The following is a 9,280-nucleotide window of genomic DNA, read 5'->3' as shown; positions in this document are numbered from 1 at the left end:
GCGGTTCAATCCCCCAGCACCACATGCCAGCCAGCCCCGCCCCCTGGTGGGCTGAGCTGGCCACACACACACAAACACACACACATATAAATAAATAAATAAATAAAATTAAAAAATATATATAACTGCATATGTAGCTCAGTGGTAGAGCATGTGAGTAGAGTTACAAGGCACCAGGTTCAAGGCCGAGCACCACCAAAAATAAGAAATTGATAGACTGTGGCATGATACTCGGTGGGTCAGACAAAGAGTGTCAATACTGGTTGAATCACAATTCTGTGTAAAGCAAAACTGCAGAAACACACTATATTGTCTTTATATTAAGTTTGAAAACATGTAAATTCATACTTTATGTCATGCAAGAATACACAATTTATATAGAAGCTTGAAGACAGTCATGTGGTTAAGGTACAAAATTTGGATTGGTCCCCTTTGGTTCTGCCTGAAATTCCTCTTAGATGCCCCAAACCCACCTACCAGCCAGTCCCAGAGCCGCCACTGTGCACATAAATTTGACAACCATTCAATAAGATCATTCTTTAGCCAGGAAATGCGAGGTTTTGCCTTAGCAAACCTGCACTGGCACTCGGGTTTGAGTGCTGAAAGGGACAGCTGTATTTCCAGCTCCCTGCTATGCACCCTGCGCAGCCCCAGGTGCCTACAGCTAATCCCTTCAACACTCACAGGGGTGTGGCTTTGCTCCTCTTCCGGAGGAAGGCGGACAGAGGCTCTGGAGGGTCAAGCTCCGACCCCCACCTCACCCCCACAACTCCTTGCTCTTCGTCAGATTGCCGAGTCCGGGCTGGCTGACCCTATGGGGTGGGGGACCTGCTGGCCTCGCCCTAAACCGAGGGATTGCTGCCGAGAGGAAGGGGTGTCAAAAGAACGTGCTCTGGAATTTCCCCATTGCTGCGGAGACATTCTACGGCCGCGAGGGGGCGACAGAGCCCGGGCTCTCCAGTCTTCTGCCCCGCGGCGCCTGCCCGCTGCGGAAGGCCGGGACTAACACAGGGCAGAGGGGCACACGCCTGTGATTGCAGCATCGAGAGGCGAGAGGATCGCAAATTCGCAGTTTAGCGAGACCCGGCTTCAAAGCAAAGAATAAATAGGGATGGGGCTGTAGCTCAGGGTGAGCACAGGCTCCAGTACAGTAGGTGGAAAGAGGCCTTCTCCGTGCGCCTCTAGGTAGAGTGGCACTTAAAGGAAGCTGTGACCTATGTCCCTGCTCTCTGCCCCATGCCACCTACCCCAGGGCAGTTTCACTTCCTCTATCCCCATACCCAGCAGTGAGGTGCCAGGTGGCTCAGGGCCTTGGGCGGAAACTGAGAAACCTGGCATCACCCCACCCTGCCTCTGCCTCCATGCTGGACCAGGGGCCTGAGGCCCTTTGCAACTTAGAGTCAGGGCTTGGGTTGGACCCCAGAAGCCTGGGCTCTACTCCAGGAGATCAATCTAGCAGGGCTGGTCCTTCAGTTCAAATGAAGTGAGTGATGTGGACCCCCGCGCTGGGCAGCTACTCCTCTCCCTTGGGCTGAGAAGTCCCAAGCTCGCCAGCTCTCTGAGCCTCAGTTTCCTCCTCTATCGCTGGACACTGGTGAGGAAGAAGTGTTAGGGTGGGTGTGGCCTGATGGGTGTTCAAGGAGTGCAGCTTCCCACACTCAAGGAGCGGGACTGGCAGCAGAGTGGAGTTGGGGCTCGTCAGGCCCCTGTGTGCCCGTAATGAGCATCCCAAGGGCAGACACAGGACCCTGGACAGACATGGAGTGTGAACCCCACTCTTGCCCCAGACAGACCCTAAGCTGGGGGGCCTGCAGCCCAGGGTGGGGAAGGGGGTGTGCAGGACAAGACTTGGGGCAGCTCCTGCAGTCTCTACTCAAATCATGCTTTGTTGTCCCCAGAGCTGGCATTTATTCACTCAGGTTCTGGGTCTCATTTTCAATTTAATGACTTAAAAAAGAAAGAAAACAAATCCAAGCCTACAGCCAGCTGAGGCAGCGCCTCCTGGCCACCCTTTGATATTTGAGGATTGAACAACTGGGCTGATTGCAGAGGGGAGATTTGAAGTCATCTTTAATTAGAAGGAAAGAATGTCCAGGGGAGGGCTGTTCTAAAAATACAGCTGAGCCCACATCTGGAGGAAGGGGGGAGGGTGGGAGATGGGGCAGCGGTTAGGCCAGTCTGAAAGGCTGACGCCTGCCTTTCTAGGGGGGAGTCCGCACTCTTTCAGAGGGGCCCCAAGGGAATGACGGGTTGGACAGACACCAAAGCGGCCCCTTCGGTGTCTGGACCACCTGCCCTGTGCACGTTTGGGATGTGGAAGTGAAACAGGCAGCCCGTCCTGTCCTGGCCCCACTGCCTGGCCTCAGTTTCTTCTGTATGCGGAGGGCACATGGGTGTCTCACTGGTTCCCCGTGGGTCTCTACCAACTCCACCTCACCTGGGCACAACAGGCTGTTAAACCACAGGCTTCTGGTTAGGGAAGGGGTTTTTCCTCTGCATTTTATGTTTGGAGGTGGTTTGTCACCTTGTATAAATTTGTCATTTGTTTGCATCTTCCTTCTAAATAAATATTCACTTTGGTACCTAATCTTGCATTTATAATTCACATTCATTTTCTTTCTTTCTTTTTTTAAAGAGATTGGATCTTGTGATATGTGCCTGGTTGGCTCTGACCTACTGATCAGTCTTCTTGCCTCTGTCCCCTAAGTAGCTGGACTGCAGGCATGCCATGGCACTTAGAGCCCCGCCCCCCCAGTACTCCCTGAAGGGGAAAGACTAGGAGAATGTTTTGAGGAAAATACAAAGAACAGGATAATGTCTCAATGGGAAGATGGGAAGAGAGGAATACTTGGGCTCTCGTCCCAGCTATGAGTAGGAGCTCCCTTGTATGGGGAGAGCAGCCCCTGGGGTGGCTGTGAACAGAGCCTGAGGCTCGGCCGGGATAAGTGAATACCCTCTGGGGGAGGTGGGAGAGCCCCAGGTCTCTTTCTGCTTGCCAATGGCTCAGAGTCACTTCCTGGACAGGGGCTCCTATAGGGGTAGCCCTTGACCCTCAGGTCCCTGCCACAAGCCAGCACTGCTAGATGCTCAGGGCATCCACTGGGCACATGAGAGACACCTGCAGGACAGTGTGACAGAAGCTTCACAGAAGCACATTCGGGCCATGCCGCTGGACCCTTGGCTGTGCAGGTCCAAAGCATGGAGCCCCGGGGTGCAGACACCCAGCATGGTCTCCTACTGCCTGGGAGTCTCCGCTGTCCCTCCCGCCCGTCTCCAGGTCTGTGTCTGGGAACTCGCATCCCCTAGAGTGACCCTGCCAAGCAGATAATCTGCTTCTCCCAAAACAGCCTGTAGCACTGGGGCCAAAAATAGCAGAGGCAGGGGAAGGACACCCCCACCCCACCCCCAGACAGTCCTGGCGGCAGGCAGGAGATGGCTCTGACATTCCAGCAGTAGCCACAGCAGGAAGTGGGAATTACTGGCAACTGCTAAGGACAGTGGCGGTGGCACAGGGCTCGGGCTCAGGTCAGCCAGAGCTGGGAGCTGGGCAGGCACCATCTCCTGGGGCACAGAGGGTCAGGGACAGTGAAAGGAGGCACAGGCAGGGAGCCACAGCCAGCCAAGCCTCAGCTGGGGGTGGGGGTGGGGCGCAGGTCTGAGACATTTGCAGGGAGCCTCAAGGTTGCAAAGAGGTTTCTCCTCCAAGCTGCATGGACATGGGTGGGCGACGGCCCTTATGTCCCTGTCCCAGCAGTAGGGTAGGGAGTAGCTAGCCTCCTCCCCACTGGCATCAACCCTCATGGTGGCAAAGCCAGAATTAGCACTTTGCTGTCTTGCTACCTCTAGCTGTGTGTCCTCAAACACAGTAGCTAACCTCTCTGAGCCCGTTATCTGTAGTGCAACCCACTCCATCCGAGGGTGTTGATGCGCAAGGTTTTGTTAAAACCGTGGTGTGGTCTGGCGGAGGGGCTCTGCAGCTGTTGTCTCCGCACGGCACAGCATCCATCCAGCCTCAGCCCTCCTCCCTGCCCTGCATGGCCTCTCCTCCTTCCGTTCCACCATTGTTCCTCAGGACACTCTCCAAGAACGGCCCACTGGCGTGGACTTGCTGCTGGGGGGGGGGTTCTGTGTCTTCTTAGAGCTCCTGAGGGACAAAGGTAGCCACTATGGACATTCTTGACCACAGGCTTGAGGGAGCCCTTGGCAGGAGACAGCGAGGGACAGGGCTGGGAGAGACAGGGACTCCACAGGGCGTTTCCTAAAGGGATGCTACCCATGAGCATATGCTCTTGAGGGCAGAGGCTGGTGGCCTGCGCATGGGGCCAGCGGGGGCTGCCCCAGGAAGGGGCTCCTGACCAGAAATCTCTGAGCCTCCCAGCCTGTCCACTCACACAAGAGTACACGGAGGCCCAGGGGAAGCAGGGAGGGGAGTTTCGTGCTGCCCTGGTGCTGCAGCGGGGCTCTGGCTCCATGTGACAGAGGGAAATGACACTCCTGACCTGAAAGATACCTAGGTCGAGCTCGTGTTCTCTAAAACCGAAGAAAGAATTTTAGGAACAACGGAGGTTAAGAACAGAATATACTTATTGGGGGAAAGAAAGCTTCTGTCTAAGAGAGGGACAGATGGAGACCCAAGTGGGTTGTCCTGGGGAAGCTGCCTTCTCTAGGGATTTTTATAGAGCAAAATGACCAGGTGAGGTGGGTCTAAGGTGGGGAACATGGGAATTTGCTAGTAGGTGGGCATGAGGTGAGATAAAACTCTGGTCAACCAGTAGGATTACAAGCACGATTGCTCAGGTAAAACTAAATTTTTCCCAGGACCAGATGGAAAAGCGAGGGGGTTAGGTTAGTCACTCTTCCTGGCTTCCTCAAGGTGACTGTCAGTCCCAGATGCTTATCTGTAGGGAGGTAAGCATTTGTTTGATCTTCTGTCTTGAGGTCTGGCCCACAGCAGGAGTGTGTGTCTCTCTCACAGTCAGGAGGTATCTGGCCTTCCACCTGGCCCCTTCTGACTACCTATTATATTTCTGACTCACCTGCCTATAACACGTCCCCTGCTTAATGCATTTCCATGGCTATCAAGATGCAGCCTGACCTTCCGCCACAGCAACCATTGAAAAAGAATAGCCGTGGCCCTCTGTTATCCCATGGCCGTGGGCCTCAACAAGGGCCACAAGGTGACTAAGAATGTGAGCAAACCGAGGCACAGCCGCCGCCGCGGACGTCTCACCAAACACACCAAGTTCGTGGGGGACATGATCCGGGAGGTGTGCGGCTTCGCCCACTACGAGCGGCGCACCATGGAGCTGCTCAAGGTCTCCAAGGACAAGCGCGCCCTCAAGTTCATCAAGAAACGGGTGGGGACGCACATCCGCGCCAAGAGGAAGCGTGAGGAGCTGAGCAACGTGCTGGCCGCCATGAGGAAGGCAGCTGCCAAGAAGGACTGAGCCCCTCTGGAACAAAGCTTTGCAGGAAAAAAAAAAAAATGCAGCCTGAGCTCTCCACTGTGCAGACCCCAGGGCTACAGCTGTCATGGTGTCCCCAACTGCAGGTGTGACAGGTCTTCAGAGCCTAGGCCAAGCTGGGAGGAGTGGGCTATGTGGCTGAGGAGGGACACGGCCCTGAAGCTGGCCTGCCCATACCAACTGGTGGGCTCTCAAACTGGGCCCTCACCTGTGTCTGCTCTGCATGGTGGCTCATGGGAACCTGGGCACCACCTGGCCCTCCCACTGGCAAAGGTGTGTGGCTTTGACCCCTGCAACTCTTTCTTCCCCTATCAAGTGCCTGACTTCCCTCCCCAGTCCCTGCGAGCTCAGAAGGCACACACCCTGCCACGGGGCATGGATCCCTACCTGCTGCACACACTGCTCTCCTCCTCTGTCTGGATGACTGTTTCCACCCTTGTACCTTTCTTCCTCCAAAAAGCAGCTGTCTGTTTGTGACTTAGCTTCTACACTAACCCCCCCCCCCACCATGGCTCCCTATGGACTGGGACAGAGACCATGGTGGACAGAGCTCTACTTGGCCTCCTTGCTGCTTCACAGGGCAGCAACAACTCCTCCTCCCCAGGTGACCTCGGGGCTTTGCACGGCTCCCACCACCTGAGGCTGGCTAGAATGACTCCTCCCTTGCCTGCCTCTGCCTTCTCCTTCCCCATTGTTCTTGGAGGCCAGCTCATTCTTGGACCATCTGGATTCTGCTAGGATCAGAAGGGCCAGGGCCAGGGCTAGGTAGTTCCCTCTGCAGCCCAGGCCTGACACAGTCCACCTGCATGATTTGTTCTTGCACTCTGGCCAAGAGCAGCTGCTGTGGTGTGGGTTCCGGATTTGGTGCTAAAAATACCCCTGGCCCAGACAGGAAGGGCCAGCAGGGACACAGCTGCTCCTGGGAGGGGTGGCTGAAGCTGCAGTGGAGGCCCACCTACCGTGGTTGGTGGGGTCCACCTGCAGGATGCTCACAGGAAAGGGTCCCAAATGCAGAGACAAGTGCTCAGAGCCAGCAGAGGGGCAGTGTGTCATCAAGAGCTCCAAGAGGGACATAACCATTCATCTTGCCTCTGACTCTTGTGGTTTGTGCCACTGCCATGGATAGCTATGGGAATCAAATACACTTAAAAATTAAGCAGTCAGGGCCCTACAGGAAGATAGGTGAGCTCTAGCTCTTCAGGTGCATAAGGAGGGCTTCCTGGAGTAGGGGGCATTTCTATCACCTGCCTTCCTTTCTTTTGAAAGCACATCTGGGTTGCTAGGGAAGAAAATGAATAAATGAACAACAAGGCTTGGAGGAGAAAAGTTGGGGCCTGAGTAAGAGGTGGTGAGGAGCACTATGGAGGAGTAAAGGACAGGAGTGTCCCTGTGGCTGGGACTGAGGGGTGATTCAAGGTTTCTGGATGGCCACCACAGGCTGCTGAGGATCCATGCTTGTGTGTGAGGCAGTGAGGAGGGGGGCAGCTGGGTGGCCATGCAGCTCCTGCCATGGACACTGGCAGAGCCTGGACAGAAGATCCAGGGCTCATCTGGGGCCATCAGACCTGGGAATCTCAGGTTCTCTGCTTTGCAACTGGGACAGACACAGAGCTAAAGGTGGCATGAGGAGCAGAGCTCATGGCCATCTTGCTGTGGGACCCCAGGACCTTCTCCTGTGTAGTTCTTAGCACAGGCGTCCAGCTGCCACCAGGTGGTACACTACCAACAGTGCCCACATCTCGGTGCCCCTGGAACTTAAGGTGCCCAGAGTTTCTCTCCATAAATAACTTTCTACAAGGCCCCAAGGGCCCGGGACAGTGCAGATGGTACCTAAGGCATGGCCCATCCTAGGCCTGAGACAGTCTCTCAGCCGGCCTCATTTCTCCCATCTGAGCATATGCAGGGTGCTGAAAGGAAGCATATGCTGCTGCCCCCTGGGGCTGGGCTTTCTCCCATACAGGCTGGGCTGGCTGTTCCCACCCGCCTTGGCTCCCCGCCTCCCAGGAATGTGCTTCTGGGGGCTCCCTGTCCAGGCGCCTGTCTTATCAGCCCCCAAACACTGGGAGACAGACGTCTCTCCTGTTAGCCCTGACCTGACCCTGAGGGGAGGGCAGCCAGGGCCAGCTAAATGCCTGGATGCAGGATACTCCCCTTCCCCAGGCCGGTGTGAAACCTGACCTCCCTCTGCGGGGCCCCTTCACCAGCGGTGGCGCCTGCCCTGGCGGCAGTCAGAGGCCTTGGCTCCCCTTGTGCTGCCTGGGTGGGATCTGCTCTCCCTGGCCTGGAGGCTCCCTCAGTCTGCCCCAGCCCCAACTCTCAGCACTTCTGTCCAACCTCTGCTGCTCTGGGGAGGAACACATCAGATGCATGTTGCCTTCCTTTGGTGCTCCCTGCTGAGCAAAATCCCCTCCATCCACCCGCATCAGGCCCTGGTATGTGTGGGGGACTCCACTCTGCACACCTGGGGCACCCTCCTGTTCTTGGCATCCACCTGAGGCAATCTTCTCGCCTAGTTCTCCCTCCAGTGCCTTTCTGGGCTGGCTCCTGGCCTCACCTGCTTTTGGCCTCCTGGCTGGGCTTGCCTTCTCTCCCTGACCAAGGAAGGTTGCTGCCCAGGCCTAGCTTCTTTTACCCATCCACTGGCATGCCTTTGGCAGCAGGCTCAAGCTAAAAGTGCCATTGACCTAGTGGTACCTGACGCCCCAGGTGGACTGTGGGCCCTGTCCTTTCCCCAGTGCCACGCTGGGAGTTTCTGTGAAGATGTCACAGGTTCTTCAAATTCAATGAGACCAGAACAGGGCTCTAACCCGCCTCCCTCCTCCCAAGTGTTCTCCAACTCTGAAATGGCCACCACCTTTTACCACTTGGCTCAGGCTCCTCTCACAGCCATATTCACCTATGGCAAATCTACCATTCAGCTCTCATTAGACCCCGCCCCCGCCCCAGGGAACAGCCCAAGGCATCTTCGTCCCTTTAAGTTGTCCGCTTGCTCATAGATTCCTCTGGCAGTCTACTGCCCTCAGAGCAGACACACAGATCATCATTTTAAAAAGCTGCAGTATCAAGTATGTAACATAAAATTTGTCCGTACCATTTTTAGGTGTACAGCTCAGTAGTGTTGAGTACCTTCACATTCTTATGCAACCGTCACCACCATCCAGCTCCAGGACTTTCTTTTTCCCAAATTGAAAGAATGCACCCATGAAAGGATAGCTTCCCATTTCCATTCTCATATAAGAGGGAATCTTCCACTATCTGTCTTTGGGGGACTGGCTTATTTCACTTAGCATATTGTCTTCATGGTTCATGTGCATTGGAACACGTGTAAGAGTCCCTCCTGGGTTTTTTGGTTTTTTTTTTTTCTTCCCCCAATCCTGTTAAGGCTGAACTTCTCTTTCTTTCTTTCTTTCTTTCTTTTCCAGTACCGGGGATTGAACTCAGGACCCTACGCTTGCCAGGCAAGAGCTTATCCTACTGCGCTATCTCCCCGGCCCCAAGGCTGAACATTTCATTGTATGGATAACCACATTCTGTTCATTCACCTGCCAGTAGGTCCCTGCCCTTCTCCCCTTCCGTCCAACATGCCAGTGTTCAATAAAAGGTTTCTCTCTTCGAATGAATGGAGTTCTCTCCTCCACCACTGGGCCCTTTGCAGGCTGCCCATTTACTCCAAGCTATCTCACAACCTCAAACCCCATCTGGGGCTCTCAGACCCCATGTTGGGCCTTGGCCCAGTGGGGAGGGGGAGTACTCCTGATAGGGACTGGCACATGAGAGCGTCCGGGGCTTCTGGGCACTGTCCCTAGCTCCTCCCT

Source organism: Octodon degus, unplaced genomic scaffold, assembly GCF_000260255.1.
Source record: "Octodon degus isolate 3935 unplaced genomic scaffold, OctDeg1.0 scaffold00079, whole genome shotgun sequence".
NCBI classification, from domain to species: Eukaryota; Metazoa; Chordata; class Mammalia; order Rodentia; family Octodontidae; genus Octodon; species Octodon degus.
The sequence above is the reverse complement of the archived record's forward strand: the minus strand, read 5'-3'. Positions refer to the sequence as shown.